The sequence below is a fragment of the Carlito syrichta genome, unplaced genomic scaffold (assembly GCF_000164805.1).
Source record: "Carlito syrichta isolate Samal-C Ts95f unplaced genomic scaffold, Tarsius_syrichta-2.0.1 Scaffold305332, whole genome shotgun sequence".
Classification (NCBI taxonomy): domain Eukaryota; kingdom Metazoa; phylum Chordata; class Mammalia; order Primates; family Tarsiidae; genus Carlito; species Carlito syrichta.
The window spans coordinates 942,000-964,964 of record NW_007249428.1 but is presented as its reverse complement, the minus strand read 5'-3'; positions in this window follow the sequence as shown (position 1 = coordinate 964,964).

Below are 22,965 nucleotides of genomic sequence, written 5' to 3'. Positions count from 1 at the left end.
ACAAAAGTCACAACTTATTAGGACATTTGTCCCCCAGATGGAGACCTAAGAGAGGACTCCAGATTGTCATGGAAGAGAACTCAGGTGGGCTATTCCAGTCTCCATTCCAAACAAGCATCTTTCTCCAGGTCAGAAGTACAGGAAGACTTGAGACCCAGTGGCCCAGCCATAGGACTCATTGGTCCATCTAAGCAAACGGTGTGGCTTCTGCATCTGCCAGTAAACAGGAGGAGAGAAGTGGCCTCTGCCTGTATGCAACCTTAACAAGGCACAGGAGAGAACAGGGAGTTCAGATGCTGTTTCCCTCTGCTGAGACATCTGTGCTGTCTCTGACTTGAGAGCCTAGCAGTCTGCCTGGTTAGCAAGCACCCCTTGTAGGAAGGCGGGATAGAGGAGCAGCCGCCCCAGGTCAAGGGGTGTGTGCAGGGGCAGCTGTGTGTACTAAGCATTTTCAACTTGCTTGGGGTCACCACCACAAATGTTAATATAATTTATAAAGCACATACTTAGAAATGTGACCATGTCATTCTTATTCCTGGAACATGCTGTTCATTCCCCTCCCTTTTTTTACCTCACAGTTCTTTGTATTCCTCACTGAAAGCTTTCCTGATGTTTCCAGACATGAGCCAGCTGCCTCTTATCTGAAGACTGAAAGCTCCACACTCATGGGGGACCTCACAGTGGAGGGTTAATTGCTTTTGAACTCTGCACATTGATGAGTGACTGTCACATCCCATTCTTCATTTGGACTATTAAGGTGATCACAACGCAAGTGACGGTGCTGCATGAACCAACAAGCAGCCAAGGGTCACATAAGTAGTTATCTGCTTTTAAAAACTCAAAGGTCAATTTCCCGAGCAAAGCAGGGGTTTTCAGGCCCTGTGGTTAGTTGTGGTCCTGATTTGCATAATTATTCCTCTCTCTAGGTAGCAAATGAAAACATGCTATCCATTCTCTGACTTTTTAGAGCAGAACTCTGGAATAAATACTGAAATTGATGACATTTTATTGTTTCTAGTTTCCCATCATTTCTTGATCTCTCAAATGCATAGTAAAATAGGAACCTATTTTTGTCTGCTTTATCATCATGATTATTAGCATAATCATGGCACAAATTGTAATTGTACCCACACAGAACAAGAGCTGTAATGTTGAATAAATATGGTATTTCCTGCCATGGCACTGCTAATTTGCTGGTGTTAAAAACAAAGTTGAGACCCAGCATGGTGGCTCATGCCTGTAATCCCAGCACTTTGGAAGGCAAGGTGGGAGGATTGTTTGAGCCCAGAAATTTGAGACTAGCCCAGCAACATATTGAAAACTAGTCACTACACAAAATTGTAAACATTAGCCAGATGGGAGAATTGCTTGAGCCCAGGAGTTCGCAGCTGCAGTGAGCTATGATCGTACTACTGCACTCCAGCCTGGGCGACAAAGAGAGATTTTGTCTCTAAAAACATAAGAAACAAACAAACAAAATTTAGTAGGAAAAAAGTTTTCTGTCTACCCATGGGAAGAGATTGCTTTGCTAGTGAGACAGCCAGAGAGTCAAAAATGTGCATGCCAGTGCAGAGAGGGCAGGAAATTGAGGGGCATAGGCTTGAAAACAGAATGCTTAAAAGCAGCCAATTGAGGGGGAAAAAAAGAAGAAATAGCCTCTCAGACAGAGATGGAAGTTTTGTTTTATATGGTGAGATCAAACTAGTTTGTTCCTGTTAGTTAAGAGGACACTTAAGCAAGATGATCTGAGAAGTCAGTAATGTTGGCTCACCACCAAAAAAGTGATTATATACATAAATATACATACAAACATATACAGTTAGTCCTTGAACAACACAGGGTTAGGGGCACTAACCCCTGTGCAGTTGAAAATTCATGAGTAACTCTTGACTCCCCCAGGCTTTACCTCCTAATAGCCTCCTCTTGATTGGAAGACTTGCCAATAACATAATCTTATTTTTTCTATCTAACTGGGTTTTTTTACACAATAAATAATCTCTTCATCCCCTGTGTCCCCCACCCTTCTTGGAGCTCCTGGCTAATGAGGCTAGAAGAACAGACTAAGTATCCCCCTGCAAACTTAACTCCAGTCAGATAGGGTCCTCTGCAGAGTTGTTCCCTTCCGGGCAGAGCCCAGACACATGAAACCAACACCCGTGTCACCGCTGTTCTCCTTGCTTGTCTTTGCAGGGATGCACTGCACTCTGTCCAAGTCCAGGACTTTCCTGGCCTCCCAGTTGGGCAGATAAGAAATCTGTGGGTGACACCACAGAATGACTCAGACACTTGGGACAGGGAGGTGGGTGCAGAGGCTGGGAAAACAGGACCAGGTGTCCTTATGGCTTTTTGGAGGTTGGATTCACAGTAGCCAGTCGACCAAGAGGGTGGATGAGGGTTGTCCTAGGAGGCCAGGGATGGGCGCAGATAAGTTTCCATGGAGAGCTGTCGAGGTGAGACTTGAGATGAAGAGATGGGGACAGGCTCAGAGACCAAAGGGGTGTGGCTAAAGTGGGGACAGTGTGGCTTTGCATATCTTCGGAAGGTGCCTGTCCAAAGCATGGGGCAGGAGTTCGCATCAATCTCCCAGGTGACAGGTCCCACATAGAAGCTCCGCTCCCAGCTCCCAGTTCAGCATTATACCTGTCCCTTCCCCTCTCTCAGATTCTAGGTTTTGCTGTTTTCTAATTGTATTTGGTTTCATTTATTTTTTTTGTTTTGTTTCAAAGAAGGGGGGAGAAAATAGAACACTTGAAGACTGGCAGAGAGACATCTTCCTTAGCCCTTTCTCCCTTTCCATCTCCCAGCTTCCCAAATGCCCAGTGCCCTTCAACCTGTTGAACTTTTACTGCTTGGGACAGTTATTATTATTGAAATAGAGGCAAGGTCTGCCTCTGTCTACTTATTCCTCTCTCTAGGTAGCAAATAGGCTAGTGGTGCAGTGGCTTGATCATAGCTTACTGCAACCTCAACCTCCTGGACTCAGGAAATTCTCTTGCCTCCAGCCTCCTAAAGCACTGGGATTACAAGTATGAGCCACTGTGCCTTGCCATTGGGACAATTAGTTTTATGTATGGACTTGGCAGGACCATAGCACCTAGATATTTGGTTAAACACTAGTTTAAATATTGCTGTGAAGTTGTTTTGTTTTTTTCAGATGAGGTTAACTTTTAAATCAATAGACTTTGATTTAAGCAGATGACTCCCCTTGTTGTGGCTGGATCTCATCTAATCATTTAAAGGTCTTAAGAGAAAAGTCTGACCTACCCCAGGAAGAGGGAATTCTGCACGCTGCCCACAGACAGCCTGCAGATTCAAGCTTCAACAGGCACTCTTTTCTGAGGCTCCAACCTGCTAACTGCCTGCAGACTCCAGAGTACCTTAAAATCAATCCACCTCTCTCCCTCCCCCCTTCCCAAGTATTCGATTATGATTATTACACACACACACACACACACACACACACACACACACACCCAGGTTTTCATTCACAGTTCCCAGTTCATAACTTCCATAGCCCTTTTTACTTGTTATGTTGGGGTGCTTTAGGCCTCAGGAAACAGAATATCTGTCTCTCTTTGTCTCTCTCTCTCACCTTCTCCTGTCTTTTTACCTGTCCAAGGCAAGACTCTAATCTGACTGTAGGTCATAAGACCCTCATTCTAGATAGGGTCCTGCCCCACACTCAGAAAGAAGAAATGTGGCACAGAGAGGCCAAGAAGACTCTAGACAGACAGGCCCTGCTATGTTTAGATCAGGTACTTTATTTCCAATCACATATCAACACAATTGACAACCAATGAAGTCTCTATAAAAGGCCAAAAGGACAGTGCTCGGAGAGCCTCTGGACAGCTGAACACATGGAGGCTTGCAGGAGGATGAAGAAGAGCTCACCCACATGCCAGGAGGGTACACACCCCACCTTCATGGTGACAGAAGCTCCTGAGCACAGGGCCCTTCCAGACCTTACCCTGCATGTCTCTTCATCTGACTGTTTATCTGAATCCTTGAGTGTAGTGTTTCCCTGAGTTCTGGGAGCCACTCTAGCAAATTAATCAAACCCAAAGAAGGGGTTATAGGAACTTGTGACTGGGGTGGAAAGGACAGAGACGTCTTAGGGACTGAGCCCTACCCCTGATAGTGTCAGAACTGAATTGGAGGACACCCAGCTGGCGTCCACTGCTTGGTGGTGGGGAGAAACCCCCATGTTTGGTTCTAGAAGTCTTCTGCGTTGATGATTGTTGTGGTGTGAGAGCACCTCGCTTTACCCTCCCCCTTCTGTTTTGTGTCTCAAGAGAATCCTGACGAACACACCTGTGATCATTCCTTTCTTTGTCCATCCATACCACTCAGCCATCAGAATAGTATCTTTAGTTCATCTAAGTCTGGAAACAAGAAACTAGTTTATACTATGTCCAAGTGCTTGACTGGGAAACGTATGATCAAAATGTTGGCGCTGCATTCTCAGGGGCTCCTCACAGTGTCCCTCGTGTCCACGTGGTCTTGGGGTACCTGTGACAGAGCAGACCTGCTTGGCTTGAGCTTCCATTAGTCAGCTGTTCTCTAGTCTCATGCCCTGAGGCTTGGGAGCATGGAACAGTAACCATCACATAACAGTGATGCAAAGACACAGCCACACAAGACACATATCTCATCCATCTTGAGTTGTGATCTTAGCCCATGTCTGTTTCTGTGGCCACTGACATGCTGCTTGGTGCAATGTCTCAGATGTTTGGTCCCTAGACGTCAAGTTCAGGGCCTTGTCCTGGAGACCCATGTCAAGCAAGGTCTTCCCTCAGCGACGATCCTCCTGAACACAGTCCCTCCTCTGTTCTCCCGGCTGTTGTGGGGTTGACTCCCCTGCACTCTGGGCAGGAAGTGAGAGGGAGCACTCACTTTTCCAGGGCTGGCTCTGTGGTGGGTCACTTGTCTGTGATGTCACCAAATTTTTCATTTATTTCTCTTCAAACACCTGCTAGGGCTTGCTGATACCCCTTAGTGAAATCCTCTCTGAGTTCCACCAGGTCAGTGGAGAAATATATACATAAACATGGAGAAGAATATAAGGTACCCAGAACTGTCTAATTCATAGTTGAGACAGAAAATGGAATGGTGGTCATCAGGGGCTGGTGGAGCAGGGCATGAAGAATTACTGTTTACTGTATTGAATGCCTAAAAATGGTAAATGTTATTTCACCACAATAAAATGAAAGTGTCATGATGCACTTTGGCTCTTACCAAAGACTGGCTTTCCAAGCTTTTTTTGTTGACATGTCTTGGGCCCCTGAGTAGCTGCCATGGTCTGAATGTTTGTGTCCTACAAAAGTCATGGGTTGAAATTCTCATCTCCAAGGTGACATTATTAAGAGGTGGGACTTTTGGGAAGTGACAAGGTTATGAATGAGATTAGTGCCCTCATAAAAGGAACCCCAGAGAGCTCCCTCACCCCTTCCATCATGTGAGGGCAGTGATAAGATACTGTCTATGAACCAGGAAGCAGGTCCTTACCAGACACTGAATCTGGCATGCCTTGGTTTTTGACTTTCAACTTTCAGAGATAAGAGCAGTGACTTCTGTGGTTTATAAGTGTCAGGCTGTGGTCTTCTGCTACGGCAGCTTGCATGAGCTAAGATAGAGCCACCTCTTAGGAGCATGTTGAGGTGGTTCCCAGGGATGTCATGAAGCAATGGTATGGGAGTTGGGAAGTGGCTCAGGCTGGAGGAGACAAAACAGGGGCCTTAGCCCGGGTCTCCTGAGCTCTGGGGCTGGAGCAGTCCTGCAGAGTTGTCCTGAGTTGAAGAAACCACTCCAGTTCAACACATACACCAAGTTCCTATAGCATTGACATTGCTTCTTTTATACATTTGAAATATGTTTTCTATTCTATTTCACTTAAAAATAATGGTCAAAACATACACGTGTGTGTGTAGATAGATAGATAGATAGATAGATAGATAGATATGGATATGGATATGTGTGTGTGCACACATGCACATACCACACACAGGGTGCCAAAAAATGTATACATATTTTAAGAGATGTCATCTATGTATAACTTTTTGAAGTTGAATTGAATTACAGTAGCATTGTGTAGTATGATGTTCACTCATAAGATGACATTAATCAAATTAATGCTAGTGTCACCATGCAACAGGCAGGACAGTCAAAGAAAATGGCAGAAGTGTGGGGGGCTAGCCCCTGCAGGTTTTGAGGGTCCCTGGAAAGAGGTGGCGGTGTCGGCGAATCTGTAGGGATAGATATTAAAAGAAAGAAAGAAAGAAAGAGATTGGGGGAGAAAGAGACTGGACTCTGTCTAGTGCAGAAGCTGTTTATTGGAAGTTACAGCGGATATTTATCTCCCAAATTTTACACAGTCTCACAAGTCTTTCACGTGAACACAAAGCCAGGTGCATGAGGGGTGTCCCCCACCCACCAGTTGTTTTCTCAGGTATGAGGAAGGACAAACCCCAAAATTGCCTTATTGTTCCCTATGCTAGTTAATGTTCCTCAAAAGCAATGCATCAATCCCTACTAGCATCATGATGTTTTAATAATCAATAACTTCTAAAGCTCATGCATACACAACACCCATGATGACTAACTTAAATCTTATTACCTTTCTATTCTATGTTAATACTACTTACACAATTTCTATGGAAGCTCTTAATTATAGCTTGAACCAGTTCCGAAAGAATGTGGCCCAGTCCAAAGATCACGCTGGGCTCTTTAGGATGTGGCCCAGTCCAAGGTTCATGCTGGGCCATTTCTGGTAACTCTAGATAATCATCTATACCGTCTAAAGCTGAAAACAGCTCTCCATATGCATATACTGATTCTATAAATATACCTTTAAATCTTATAAAGAGGCTTGTACTGTATAGAAGGCCCCCAAATGTGACCTGAGTTTGAATTATACCTAAGCTGAAACCACAGTTCATGGGAAACAGGAACAATGAGTTTCTAGAGTGAGCCATGCCTGTCACAGTCACAGAGCCTTCAGCTTAGGTCAGCAGAGTTTCTTTTGGCCAAGTGTGAAGGGAGGAGGGAATGGGGTCAACTGCTCCCAAACGCATCCTAGTGGTCTCGGGGTCCGCGGCCCTCCCTGATCCCTAATGCTCAGTGGGCCTCTGTGGCCTGCTCCCAACACAGAAGCACAGTTGTCATTCAAGGAACGCAAGACCATTTTGAAGTGGTATTTAATATTTAAGAATGTTGTGGAAGTATGACAATGGTGGTGTGAGTATGCAACAGAAGCTCCAACATGTCTAACAATTGCACACATCTGTGATAAGTTTGAGACACTTGGTACTGTGTGTGATGAGCACAAACAAAGATCAGGAGGTCTCTCACAGCAACAAGTCCTGCTTATTCTTTTATGGTGTTGGAACAACTTACATGCTCGCCACAGGAGTCTGTCAAACAATGTGCATGTGAGACAGGAGTTAGCAGAATAAGCAAACAATACATTCTTAAAACAGCAAAATCGATTCTACTTCCAACAAGATGGTGCCCCACCACACTTCCACGAAGATGTGAGAGCTTACCTCAATGAAAATTTGTCAAGACATTGGATAGGATGAAAAGGGGTGATTGAGCTTCCCCCCATTCTCCTGACTTACCACTCCTTGACTTCTACCTATGTAGGACCTTAAAGGATGTTGTATACCATAGAAAACCGGCTACACTGGCAGTACTTCAGGAAGAAATTGAAACAGTATGCGCAGCAATACAAGTGGACATTGGTCATTGTTGCTCAAACAGTAGTTTGCCATAATAAGAAGTATCTGGATGCTGATGATAACCACTTTGAGCACCTCTTGTAATCGCAGAAGTCAAATGTGACTTGTATATATCTTTTGTTGTTGGTATATCTTGAGTATTACAACTTTAACACAGTTTTTCCTTTCTGAAAATGAGCATACATTTTTGGGGGGCACCCTCCATATATGGAGAGGGAAAGTGCTCCTAGATTTACAATTGGGCTGTGTCCTGATAAACCCATTATAAAATAAAACTACAGTAAGTCAAAAGTGCATTTTCAACTTGTGATATTTTTGATGCACAACAGGTTTATCCAGACGCAACCTCATCATAAAGCCAGGTGTGTACTAAATGCATATCGCTTTCGAGTCTTAAAGTCAAAAGATCCTAAGTCGAAACACTGAAAGTCAAGGACCATCTGTATATGTGCATATATAAAAATTTTTATTTATATATTTCTCAGTTAATATAATGTGTGTATAAATGTATATTACGTATATTAATATCTCAATTTTGGTCAACACAGCAGCTTTGTGAGTGGTTACACAGAACAGGCTGATGTTTAAATGAGTCAACCAAACATAAAACAAGTTTCCTACTCCTGCCTGGAGCTACACACACCCCCTCAGTTCCAGGTTGATCCTCCACCTTATCCCACAGAAGAAGGAAGGACCTCTGAGAACTGCAGCAGGGCCCTAAGGAGCCTCAGAAGGTACAGGACTTGAGGCACCCATACCATCCCCAGACTCAGGAGCCAATTCCCAAGAAGACATGGATTTTTCTTCCATGAACAAGAAAACAGCAAATGGCCCTTTCCACAAGCCAAAGCCCATTCTGTCATCATATGGGCCAGAATGTGACCTGATACATAGGCTCCTTTCCACAGTTAAGGAACCCACATGATCAGAACACAGTGCGTGGCCAAGTCTGAGTCCAGCCTGGACCTCACCCAATTAGGAAGAAACAAGTACTAAGGCAGGAACGGCCCCTTTGAGGGCACATGTGCAGCCCCAGACCCTTTACACCTTCATTCTAACCTCACAATAACCTTGCAGATGGATGTTAGAATCCTCCTGCACAGATAAAAAACCCAAGACCCTTCAGACTAACTCAGGATCAAATGCTTAAATCCTGAATCCACATGTGCACCCTGCAGTGCCACCTGCAGCCAGCCCAGCTGTGCTGTTCTGTGTAATTTCTAAATGAATCTCCATCCTATAGCAATTTCCCCATCTTTATTTAGTCTTGGAACACTTTCCAGCAGCATTTTCCTTGTGAAAAAAAAATAGATGGCAATTCTTATTCTATGGTATGCCTCCCAAGTGGGTGAGAATTGGTTCTTGGAGGCTATACCCATCTGAGATATCACAGTGGCTTGCAGTCCCCTGGAGGGCTCCCCTACCACCAACACCTCCCCCCCATAAACAGATACATTGTGTATCTGGTATGGACATTTTACAGGTGTAGTGAAAATTGGGAAAACACATGTCTAAAAGTCAGGGGCAATGAAGAAATGAAGTTTGAGAAACTCTGTTCTCTCCTGAGACTTCTTTGCCCCTGTGAGCCTAGATTGGAATCAGTGTTCCTCAGAGTGGATTTTAGGGAACTGAGGGCAGGTAGCTGCTCTGCAGATTCCTGGGCCCCACTGCAGATGTTCCAGGGAGGGGTGGGGGCAGGAATTTGCATTTTTAAGACTCTCTAGTATTAGTCTTCTTAGGCTATCCTAACAAGCACCACGAACCAGATGGCTTAAACCACAGACGTTGATCTCTCATATCTTGGAGGTTAGAGTCTGAGATTAAGATGTGGGTTGGGTTGATTTCTCCTGAGGCCTCTCTCCTAGGCATGAAGATGCTATCTCCTCCCTGTGTCCTTATGTGGACACAAATACTTAGAGAGCGAAGCCAGTTAGGGACAGAGGCAGATGCTGGAATGATGTGTCTTCTTAAAAGCCCCTTTCAACCACACTACACTAGAGTTTATGTTAATGATGTGACTTTGAAAAATCCCTAAGGAGAAACCTGGTTGTCAGGGAAACAGACCACATGATTAGAGGGTGGGAACTTTTGCCCCACCACAGACCTGAAAGTGGGGAACTGTTCGTTGAGTTGATCACCAAAGACCAGTGATGTAACCAATCATGTGGATGTAACAGAAATATCCATACAATCCCTGAAGGAAAGGTTCAGAGAACTTTTGGGTTGTGACATCACAGAGGTGCTGGAGGCTGTGTGCCCCAACTCCACTGTTATGGTCCAAGTAACACTTGGCTGCTCCCCCTGATACCAATAAATCAGCAGCAGGAACTGGTAGAAAAAAGTTTATTTCTGAATTCGAATCCAGGGAGCAGAACCGGACTCGAGGTCTTTCTAAAATGGTTCTGCTCACTCTCCAGGCTTTTACAGTTCACTTTTATAAATCCAGAGTTGCTAGTACCTACACATTAGCCACTTGACCATTAGAGCATTGTATAGAACTTGAGTTTCAGCTGCATTTTTTTTTATAGTAACATTTTTCAGTTCAGACTTCCTGGTGCCAAATATCAGAGGTATCTCATAGCTTTTATCAGTAGGGCCTGGCAGAAGTGTTAATCAAGCTTGTCACAGAGTAAAGGGAGCTTACAAGGCCTATGACATCATGCATTACATAAAAAGTTATACAAATCACAAAACTTATGATTACATTGATACAAAAGTTATACAAATCACGAGGCTTATGATTACACTGATACTATATTATTCAAACTTATAACAACTCAGAAAAAGGGAGTAAATGGAGATTTTCATCTTTCAGTTGATTGGGCGTAGACTACAGGGAAGTCAAGGATCCCCTGAAGTTACTTACTGGAAGAGCATAAGAGATAAGGGGAAGCACACTTTTTATTAGCTCTCAGGAATATTGTCTAGGAATGTACAGGAGCACTTGAGCCCTTGCCATGTCCTTCTCTAGGGACCGTGAAAATATGGACAGACAGTAGTAGGTTTCTTATCATCACAAGGGCAGAAACTCCTGTACTTGGGACCCTTTCAAACCTCACCTATGTATCTCTTCATCTGGCTGTTTATCTGTATCCTTTGTAAAATCCCATCTAATAAACTGGCTAAGTGTAAGTAAATATTTCCCTGAGTTTTGTGAGCTGTTATAGCAGATTATCAAGCCTGAGGAGGGATCACAGGAACCCTGATTTATGGCTGGTTGGTCAGAAGTGCAGGTGTCTGGAACTTGTGACTGGCATCTGAAGTGGGGATAGTCTTGTGGGACTGAGCCTTGAACTTGTAGGGTCTGTGCTAACTTCAGGTAGTTAGCATCAGAATTGTGGGACAGCCAGTTGGTGTTTACAGAGAATTGAAGAATTGCTTGACGTGAAAAAAACCCACATGTTTGGTGTCAGAAGTGCTGGGATAGGGTATAGGATAACTGAGTTTTTCTTTAAGGCTGCTAGAACAAGTTACCCTAGATTGAGTGGCCTAAATAACAAAAATTTATTACAGTTCTGGTAGTTGGAAGTTTGAGATCAGGACGCCAGCAGATTCAGAGTTTTCCTGTTTATATTCTCACATGGCAGAGAAAGAACTCTAGATGCTTTCTCTTGTTATAAGGGCATGAATCCCATTCATGAGAGAACCAGAGTAGACTGAGTCCTAACAGACTAAATAAGGCTCAGTTCATTTGAATCACCCACCAGGCTCTGCCGAGTTGACAGGTAGTCTTTTGTCTATAGCTTAAAGGTGGATATTGGATGTTTCCAATACAAAGAAATGACATTTCTTTTCACCTCATTTGCATATGTTTGAGAGTATAGATATGTTAATTACCCTGATCTGATCACTCACTTGTCTAAAATGGGTGGAGAGGCCACTTCAGACAGAGCTCCTGAAAAGTATACATAAAATAACATTTGCAGGAGGATTCTGGAAACAATGACTACAGTCTCCATGGAAGATATTATTATTATATAATAGTGGGTAACAAATGTAGAGTGCAAAACTAGAGCCCATGGGAAAAACAATTCAATGAGCAACTTTAAAAGAAAAGAACAACAACAAAAAAAAAGACAAAACTACCTGTGCAGGGCATCTGGCAGCTTGCAGTTGAAACACAGGTCAACTGAAACTATTTGGAAAGTTTCCAGTCTAGGCGTCTATCTGCAAGGTGCGAAGGGTATCCACCAACGGCAGGGGCAGCTGAGCCTAAGGACCCTAGGAGGTTAGGAGGCAGTAGAAAGAGGCCTCCGAATTAATTGTGTGTTTTTAAAACGGGCAAATGATCTGAAGAGACGTTTCTCAAAAGAAGACATAAAAATGGCCAACAGGTATTGATTAATACTGATGAATATCATCAATCATCAGAAAAATGCAAACCAAAACCACTATTGTTTTTCGTTTTTTTTTTTGAGTTGGAGTCTCACTCTGTCGCCCAGACTAGAGTGCAGTGGCTGCTCCCGGCCACCGCAGCCTCAACCTGCTGGGCTCCGGCAATCCTTCTGCCTCAGCCTTCCAAGTAGCTGGAATTACAGGCATGCGTTACCATGCCCAGCTGATTTCTTGATTTATTGTAGAGATGAGGTCTCGCTGCCCAGGCGGGTCTCGAATCCACGGGCTCAAGCAATCCACTCACCTCAGCCTCCTAAAGGCGCGGGATTACAGGCTGAGCCACCGAGCCCGGCTCCAAAACCACTATTAATACCTCCTCACCCCAGTTGGAATGGTTATTATTAAAAAGTCAGGAAATAAAGGAAGCTGGCAAGAGTGTGGAGTAAAGGGAATTATCATACACTGCTGGTGGGAATGTAAGCTTGTACAGTCACCAAGGAGAACAGAATGGAGGTTCCTCAGAAAACTGCAAAGAGAACTACCACATGACCCAGTGATCCCTGATGGGTATATATTCAAAGGAAAGGAAATCAGTAGTCAGACATCTTCACCCCCATGTTGATTGCAGCATTAGTCACAATAGCCAAGACATGGACTCATTCTAAGTGTTAGAAGGGAGGAATCCGTTCCAGTGTTCTTTAGCACTCTAGAATGACTGCAGTTAACAATGTTACATCGTTTCAAATAGCTAGAAGGAGGATATGGAATGTTTCCAACACAAATAATGACATATGTATGTATGGAAACATCAATACGTGCCCAATAAATATGTGCAATAATTAGGTGTCATTTAAATACATATGAAGAAAAATAAAATAAAGTTCAGCAAAAAGTGAGACGCCTTTGCTGGACAAGGGTGTGCTTCACTTGCGCTTGGTCTCTTGGTGGCTCTCTGCCTTCTTAGGCAGCAGCACTGCCTGGATGTTGAAAAGACACCGCCCTGCGCAATGGTCACGTGACTCAACCGCCTGTCTAACGCCTCTTCCTTACTGAAGGCCAGCTGCAGGTGGCGTGGTATGATGCGCGGTTCCTTGTGGCTCGCCACGTTGGCCGCCAGCTCCAGGCCAGGTACACACGCACTCGCCCCCACGCACCCAGGGCAGACACTGGAAGGGCTCGCTGCCCTGCTGCCACTGGAAGGGCCTGGTGTTGCGGGCAGCGCGGGCAAGAGGGCATGGCAAGCTGGACTTTACACCGCGGGACGGCGCCGCTGCATCCTCTGCACAGGGCTATGGATGCTGCACTCAACAATCGGCTGAAGGCGTTCTGCTGCCAGGAAGCTCCACTGGCTGCTCCGTGGAGCAGCATGTCCAATAAAAAGAGAACTGGGAAGTCACCTCATTTGTGTACAGCGCCAGCACATCTGAGCACAGAGTGGCTCAAAGTAATGTTTTCCATGTGCTTTGGCCCTGGCTGCCCTGACAGACCGGCTTCGATGTGCACTCTGGGGGACCAGTCGCTTTCTTGGATTTCGGAAAATCATCCCGTCGCCTCTGCGAGTTGGAAGGTAGAGAAACGGGACTTTCAGTTGAGCCACACTTTTTTTTTTTCTTCTAAGACGGAGTTGTTGCCCAAGTTGGTCTCAACTCCTGGGCTCAAGACAACCTCCTGCCTCAGCCTTCCAAAACGCTGGGACTGCAGGTGTCACCACCATGCCCGGCTCAGAGACATACTTCTTAGATCCCTTGAAGAGCTACCTTCCCTCACCCTCTGAGGTTAGATAGCTGGGTCTATGAAATAAACTGACAGCAGGCAGATGCACAGGACAAAGGCACACAGACTTATTATGTGCATCGAGGCCTCACAGGAAAAATAAAATTAATACTCTCAAACAATGATATTTAGCAGCTTACATGCCCTCTTCATAGGGGAGAGGAGGAGGAGGATATAGACAATTCTGAAAAGATAAAATTTTTAAAAAGATAAAACAACAACAGATGCTGGCGAGGATGTGGAGAGCTTCTACACTGCTGGTGGGAATGCAAACTAGTGCAACCTCTTTGGAAAACAGTATGGCGATTTCTAAAAGAACTTGACATTGACTTTCCATATGACCCAGCAGTCCCCCTACTGGGAATATACCCAAAGGAAGTCAAATCATTCTACAAAAAAGATACCTGCACACGCATGTTTATTGCAGCACTATTCACAATAGCAAAAAGATGGAACTAACCATGCTGCCTATCAAAACTAGCTTGGATAAAAAAATTGTGCTGCATATATACAATGGAATATTACGCAGCAATAAAGAAGGACAAGCATCCGGAGTTTGCAGCAACTTAGATGGATTTCAAGTCTATCATACTCAGTGATCTGTCACAGAAACAGAGTACCATATGTTCTCACTCATAAGTGGACATTGAACATTTACCATACTTTAAGAAAGAGGATACTGCTGGGGGATGAGTGGGGACAACACAACATCAAAAATAAGGGTACCTGATTTTAAACCAGGTAAAGTGGGAGGTAATAAGGTCTTGAGGGTGGAGCCTCATGATGGAATCAATGTTCTTTTGAAAGGGACCCCAGAGACCCCTCACTCTTTCCACCAAATAAGGACACAGCAAGAAGGTGCCATCTATTAACCAGGAGGCAGGTTCTCACCAGACATTGAATCTGCCAGTGCCTTGAACTTGAACTTCCAAGCCTCCAAGCTTTGAGAAATAAACATCTGTGATTTATAAGCAACCAGTCAATGATATTGTTACAGCAGAACTTGTGGACCAAAACAGTTTCTTCTGCTGTAATTCCTTCCTTGCAACCTTATCCATCTTATTTTTCCCACCAGTTGCTTTTTGCTCCTCCTTATCTGCAGGATTTCCTTGCACAGTCTAGGTATTAGCCACATTGGTTTGGACACTGCAAGTATTCTCTACAACAGGGGTTCCCAATCTCTGGGCCATGGATCACTACTGATCCATGACCTGTTAGGAACCAGGCCATACAGCAGGAGGTGAGCAGCGGGCCAGTGAGCAAAGCTTCATCTGTATTTACAGCTACTCCCCATGGCTCATATTACTTACTGCCTGATTCTGCCTCCTGTCAGGGTTCTCTCCCAGCCAGTGGGGCATGGCAGGCAGAGCTCAGTACCTGCCTGCAGCCCTAACGGGACATGACTCTGGGCTATGCAGGTGGAGGTGGGGGGTGGGGATGGAGGGAGTGGCTTTTCTTGCCCGTCATTGCTCAGCCTTGGGGGAAACCAAGGTTCCACACAGACTTTAAACCGAGAGTGTGAACATGAAGGAGTTCAGGATGTGACACCCCAAATATGCTGCTTTGGTATTGATTATTTTCAGCTGAAGCCTCTTGAAAAAGACAAACTGCAGAAATGTGAAGCTCAAGACAAGTTGGCCTTTTCCAACAGATTCTAATTTGTCCAAGAGAAGTAGTCATCATTATTGGCTTGCCTGACCAGGGAGGTAGCCAGGTACCAGGTCACTGGGCACCTGGTTGTTCTGGACATCTCTGTGCGAGCACATGGCTGGTCCAGCTCAGGGACAGAGGTGGGGGAGGTGAGGGAGCCCCAGCATCCCCACTAGACCAGGAAGGAGAGTGCTCCAAGGCCTGCTTGGTTTCAGGAGCTCGAAGAGTGAAATTCCAGAGCCTAGCCAAGAGAATGTCAGTCTTTACAATTAACAAATGAATCTTGCAAAGGTAACCAGAAGAAGCTGCCCGTGCAAAGGGGGAAACACCACTCTTAGTCATAAATCATATTTGGCAGCTGATTCAAGGTGTGGAATTGAAAATGTCTACAAGAGGATAGTTTTGTTCGTCAAACAATAGACATGAGAAGTCCTTAGAGCTATGGCTAATGTGTTTGGCTTTCTGTTGGTATATTTTTTAATTGGTAGACTCTCATTTGTACAAAAATATCTTGTCAAAATAACCGAAGACTCTAAAGATTGTGACTTTGTTCTGTGAGTGCTGACTTCTGCACTGGCTGACTTACAGGCAAGCGCTACCACGCCCTGCTGATTTTTGTATTTATTGTAGAGATGAAGTCTTGCTGCCCAGGTGGGTCTCGAACCCGCGGGCTCAGGCAATCCACTCACCTCAGCCTCCCAAAGGCACGGGATTACAAGCTGAGCCACCAAGCCTGGTTTTTTTTGTTTTTTTTTTTTAAATAAGACTGACCACCTCACCCGTGGAAACCAGGAAGAAGGTGTCACTGTGCTCACCAGACAGCTTCGGCAGCTATGGACAGGTCTTTGCATGTTCTGTGACCCACTTGACCATGGCAGAGCAAGGCTGGGGGGGCACCCTACCACCAACAGGTGTGGGTGGACAGTCTATCTACAGGGTTCCAAAAAGGTGAACCCTGCTCCTCAGGACTGCAATGTCCTGGCTGCCTGCCCTGGCCTTCTCTGCCTGTTGCACCTTGGAAGAAGTTATATCTGCATCTAGAAAATTGCCAGGGAAACTTCTTGGAGTTCTATGGTAGATGCACATGCACACTAAGCCCAGGGTACCCCCATATGGTTTCCGGAGATGGAATCTACTCCTCTTGTCAGAGGCATCCCATATACAGGGCCTTATGGTAGAATAATTTCTGCTGCTCAGCTTCCCATAGAGGACCTCACCATATTCACATTTCCATGCCCTCGGCAGCAATGACCCTGTTTGCCACAGCAACCAGTGACTCAAAATCATCCTGCATAGACGTCCTACCAGAACCTTACTGGTATCCCTTTGGCATGTCGACCCAGGGGCATACTGTATTACAGGGTGCCTTAGTCTGTGTGGGCTGCTATACAAAATGTCATAAGCTGGGTAACTTATAAGCCACAGAAGTTTATTCCTCAGAGTTCTGGAGGCTAGAAGTCCAGGACTAAGATGTGACAGATTCCATGTCAGGTGAGGACAGAGGACACACCTCCTGGTTCATAGAGGGCACTTTCTCCTTGTATCCTCACATGGCAAAAGGAAAGGGGAACTCTCCAGGGTCCCTTTTATAAGGACACTAATCCTATTCACAAAGGCCTGACCAGCATGACCTATCAGCCCCCAAAGGCCCAGCTCCCAATACCATCACCTTGGGGGTGATGACTTCAACATGATGAATTTGGAGGTTGGGACACAGACATTCAGTCCACAGCAGTCGCTATGCCCATCGTGTAGTCCACAGTTCAACCGTGCCTGGCAAGAGCTCCTGCCTCTTCCCTCTGCTGCTGGGAGGTAACCTCTAAGTTGCCTGACAGGAGTATCTTCGCTTGCCTGGGGGACTTGGGTCACACCGGGTGGTCCTACAATGTGGTTTAGGGTGGTTTGCCACATTGAAGAAGACAGTGTGACATGAGGGATAGGAGAGAATCCTTGGGTCAAGTGATGGCAGGATAGGATGTAGTCTGGGGGCTTTGGGTCCTGCAGTTCTATCTCCTCTGGAGCTGGAGACTAAGACCAGCATGTAAGAAGTCAACCATTCCTACTATTGGATCCCAACAGAATGTCTGGATACTAAGGCTAGGGGAGTGGCCCTGATTAGCAGAACTTCCGGTGTACTGTCGCACACGCATGCCTGGGAAGTGACACAGTCCTAACACATAGGGAGAGGACAATGGAAGCTCCCTGTGAAGTGTCTTTCCTAGACTCTGCCCCATGGGTCTCTTCTCCTGGCTGATTTTAATGTCTCCTTTTCCTGTAATAAATTATAATCATGAGTGTAACAGCTTTCAGTGAGTTCTGGGAATTTTTCCAGTGAATTGCAGTCCCTGAGATGGTTTTGGGAACCCCTCACCCCACAAACTTGTAGTTGGTATCAGAAGCAAGGCTGGTCTTTGGACTGATTCCCTCTAACGTCCCAGTTGGCCTAACACTCTCTCTCACACAGGCTCACCGCTTTCCACTATACATCACTTTATTGCATTTTGCAGATACTGAGTGTTTTACAAGTTGAAAGTTTATAGCAATCTTGCATCAAGCAAGTCCATCAGTGACATTATTTCAACAGCATGTGCCTACTCCAGTCTCTGTGTCTCATTTTGGTAATTCTTGCAGTATTTCAAACTTTGTCATGATTATCTGTTAGGTGATCTGTGATCAGTGATCTCTGATGTTACTATTGCAATTGTTTGGGGGAGCCATGAACCATATTCGTGGAAGATGGTGAACTCGGCCGATAAATGTCATGTAAGCTGTGTTCCACAGACAGGCCGTTCCCTCATCTCTCTCTCTCTCTTCTCGGGTCTCCCTATTCCCTGGGCACAACAAATATTGAAATTTGTCAATTAATAACTGTACAGTGGTTCCTAAGTATTCAAGTGAAAGGAAGAGTTGCACATCTTTCACTTTAAATCAAAAGCTAGAAATAATTAAACTTTGTGAGGAAGGCATGAGATAGTCCAAAAACGAGGCCTCTTGCACCCATCATCAAAGTTGTGAATGTAAAGGAAAAGTTCTTGAAGGAAATTAAAAGTGCTACTTGAGTAAACACAGAATGATGAGAAAGCAAAACAGCCTTATTGCTAATGTGGAGAAAATTTGAGTGGTCCAGATAGATCAAAACATTCTCTTAAGCCAAAGTCTAACTCAGGACAAGGTTCTCACTTGCTTCCATTCTGTGAAGGCTGAGAGAGGTGAGGAAACTGCAGAAGAAAAGTTGGAATCTACCAGAGGGTTAAGGAAGAAAGCCATCTCCGTAACATAAAAACACAATGTGAGCAGCAAGTGCTAATGGAGAAGCTGCAAGTTCTCCAGGAGGTCTGACTGAAATCACTGATGGAGGTGGTTATACTAAACAACAGATTTTCCATGTAATTGAAATAGTCATCTGTTGGAAAGTGCCATCTAGGATTTTCATAGCTGGAGAGGAGAGGTCAATTCCTGACTTCAAATCTTCAAGGAAGAGGCTGACTCTCCTGTTAGGGGCTAATGAAGTTGGTGACTTTAAGTTGAAGCAATACTCATTGGCCATTCTGGAAATCCTGGGACCCTTAAGAATTATGCTAAATCTACCCTATCTGTGCTATAGAAATGGAACAACAAAGCCTACATGATAGCACATCAGTTTACAGTATGGTTTACTGAGTATTTTAAGCCCACTATGGAGACCTACTGCTCAGAAAGAAAGGTACCTTTTAAAACATTACTGCTCACTGACAAAGCACCTGGTCACCCAAGAGCTCTGATGGAGATGTACACGGAGCTGAATATTGTTTCCATGCCTGCTAACACAACACCCATTCTGCAGTCCATGAATCAAGGAGTAATTTCAACTTTCAAGTCTTATTATTTAAGAAATGCATTGTTTAAGAAAGGCTATAGCTGCCATAGAGAGTGATTTCTCTGATGGATCTGGGCAAAGTAAATTGAAAACCCTCTGGAAAAGATTTACCATTCTAGATTCCATTAAGAATATTCATGATTCATGGCAGGAGATAAAAATATCAACATTAACAGGAGTTTGGAAGAAGTTGACTCCAGCCCTCATGGATGACTTTAGGGGTTCAAGACTTCACTGGAGGAAGTCACTGCAGATGGGGTGGAAACAGTAAGAGAACTAGAATTAGAAGTGGAGCTTGAAGATGTGGCTGAATTGCTGCAATCTCAGGATGAAACCTGAACGGATAAGGAGTTTCTTCTTATGAATGAGTCAAGAAAGTGGCTTCTTGAGATGGAATCTACTCTTATGAAATTGCTGAGAACATTTCTGAAGTGACAACAAAAAGTTAGAATATTCCATAAACTTAGTTGGTAAAGCAGTAGCAAGGTTGAGAGGACCGACTCCTATTTTGAAAGAAGTTCTAGTGAGAGGAAAATGCTATCAAACAGCATCACATGCTACAGAGAAACCTTTCATGAAGGGAAGAGTCAACTGAAGTGGCACACTTCATTGCTGTCCTATTTTAAGTTGCCACTGACACCCCAACCTTCAGCAACTGTCATCCAATCAGTCAGCTGCCATCAACATCAAAGCAGGACCCCACCAGCAAAAAACTTATGACTCACCAAAGGATCAATTGTTAGTATTATGGTATTTTTAATTAAGGTATGTACATTGTTTAGACATAATGCTATTGCACACTTAACAGACTCCAGTATAGCATGAACATGACTTTTACATGTACTAGAAGACCAAAAAAATCTGTGGGACTCACTTTATTGTAATGTTCGCTTTACTGCAGTGGTATGGAATGGAACCCGCACTATCTCCTAGGTGTACCTGTGTTTAGTTTAAACCTAGACCTCTCTTCAGTGGCGACCTCAGTCTACACCCACTCACAGCCATCTCTGGGCTCATGTAAAGTGCCATCTCAGTCACACCTTGGCATGATCTAGCTTTCTATCTCCCATCACCCAATAAAGCTAAAGCAGTATCTTATGGTTTTAATTTGCTATTCTCCAATTACCAAAGAGTTTAAGGATCTTCTTGTATTGCTGCTGTTGTCACCTCATGAAATAACAGCTTCTCAATTAGGTAATGCATATGGTAAAGTGGCCCCCAGCATTTGATCTACTCTCTTTAGCCAAAGGATAATAAAGATGAAAACAAGCTTCAGGGCTCAACTATTTGTGGCTTTCCCACCTAACTCCAGTAATAAGAGTAACAGAGAAAGGAATGAAGGTACTGAACAAATAAATCAGTGTCTTGAAAATGTGTTCTCTGCTTTCCAGTGAAGAAACCATTGTTTTGTGCTCATCTGCAGGGCCTGACCTCAGCACATCCTCTGCCTAGGACTGTCCTTGACCAGCTAAGAGACCTGGTTGTGGAGAAGCCACAGGGACTCAGGGGTTCGTGGGAGTTCATGTGGTCAGGCACTCAGAAAGGTCCTGTTTCCCCATGTGGGCACGAACTGGTGATAGGGGTGGGGATGAACCCTGGAAAAAGAGGCCAAGGCAGGCCTACCTGGCATGTTGAAGGAACAGCAGAGAGGCCAACCTAGGTGGTCAGCTGCCGAGGGAGTAGGTGATGCCAGAAGTGAGGGATCATAGGCTGGGGTGGACTGTGCAGTCCCCCACAGGCTGACATGAAGCTTCTCTGAGAGAACGTGGGTTGCTGCAGAGCCTTCCACACAACAGGGGCAGGCTCTGGCTTTTTATTTTAAATTAATGTTATTGTGTAGTTATAAGGTGTGCAACATGTTCCGGGATAGAGAGCAAAAATGGTTACTCTAGGGAAGCAAATTAACATACATCACCTCCCAGAGTTATCCATTTTAGGGGATTTTGTGGGAGGAGTCATTCAGCAGGAATCCCAAATACAGTGCAGTCTTATGGCCTATAGTTCTGGAGTTATGGATCAGCCCTCCAGGATGGCTCATCCTACACAGATTTTTAAAGGAATCCACTTACCGGTTGAGTTGAGAGTGAAGTGTTGAAATGGGAGGAAGAGAAGCAAGGTTCCCATGTCTCCTGGGTAGTAGAGGAGAGTGCCCAGGCTGTGGGCTGCAAGCCACAGGCTATGCAGTGGAGGGCAGGGTCTGTGGCTATGGGAAGAGCCCATGGCATCCTTTCACAGGCCCACTGGGGGCTGTTGGAGAACAGGATTCAGAGATGGCTTCAGGGTGTCTGCCTGAGGATTGCAGGGATTGGGCACATCATTTTTGCCGAAGTGAGTTAGAGATGGATAGCATTTGGGAGAGATAACCAGGCTAAGGAGGTAAGTGTAGGCCACTGAGGGAGGCATGTAAGAAAGAGGATTAAGTGCAGAAGCCAAGGATCCACACGAAGAGGGCAGAGCGGAGGATCCATGAAGGAGAGGAACCAGGACTAGCAGGGTGAGTCCTAAGGAGCCAAGAAAGGAAGCCACCAAGGAGAGAGCAGCCTACACACACAAATCAACTTGATATGGATTAAGGCTTAAACATAAGCCCTGAAACTGTAAAGCTAGTAGAAACATACGGAAAAATCTCCATGACTTGGCGTGGGCAGTGACTTGACCCCAAAACCACAAGCAACAAAAACAAAAATAAACTGGACGGTATCACGCTAAAAAAAAAAACTTCTGCACAACAAAGGAAATAATCAAGAGTGAAGAGACAACCCACAGATGGGAGAGAATATTTGCAAACCATACAGTGCAATGAGTGGTGAATATTCAAAATATACATGGAACACCAACAACTCATAGCAGAAATGCAAATAACCCAATTAAGAAATGGTCAAAGGACCTGAATAGACATTTCTCAAAAGACATAATGGCCCACAAAACCTTTGCACACTGTCAGTAGGAATGTAAGTTAGCTCAGCAACCATGGAAAACAGAATGGAAATTCCTCAAACAAGTAGAAACAACTACCACATGATCCAGCATTCCTATTACTGGGAATTTATTCAAAGGAAATGAAACCAGAACCAGAACATCAGAGAAACACCTCCATCCCCATGTTGACTACAGCATTACTCACAATAGCCAAGATGTGGATCCACCCTAAGAATCCATCAGCAAATGAGTGCATAAAGAAAATGTGGTGCTTATACACAATGGAATACCATTTAGCCTTTAAAAAGGAGTCCTGTTATTTGTAGAAACACAGGTGGAACTAGAGGTCATTATGTGAAGTAAAATAAATCAGGCAAGAAAAACACTACATGATCTCACTCGTGTGGAAGCTAATAAATTTGAATGCATACACACACATAACATTGTTCCTCATAAATACTGGGATGCCCCCCAAGATGTATATGCATTTTAAGAGATGTTATCTATGTATTGCTTTTTCAAAGTTGAACTGAATTATGGTAGCAATGTGTAGTATGCTGTTCACGTAAAAGATGGTGTTAATCTTGTTATCAGTTTATATTGAGCATTAAATTTTTAAGTTTTCCTTTCTTAAAATGTATACATTTTTTTTGGCACCACCCAGTGTGTGTGTGTGTGTGTGTGTGTGTGTGTGTG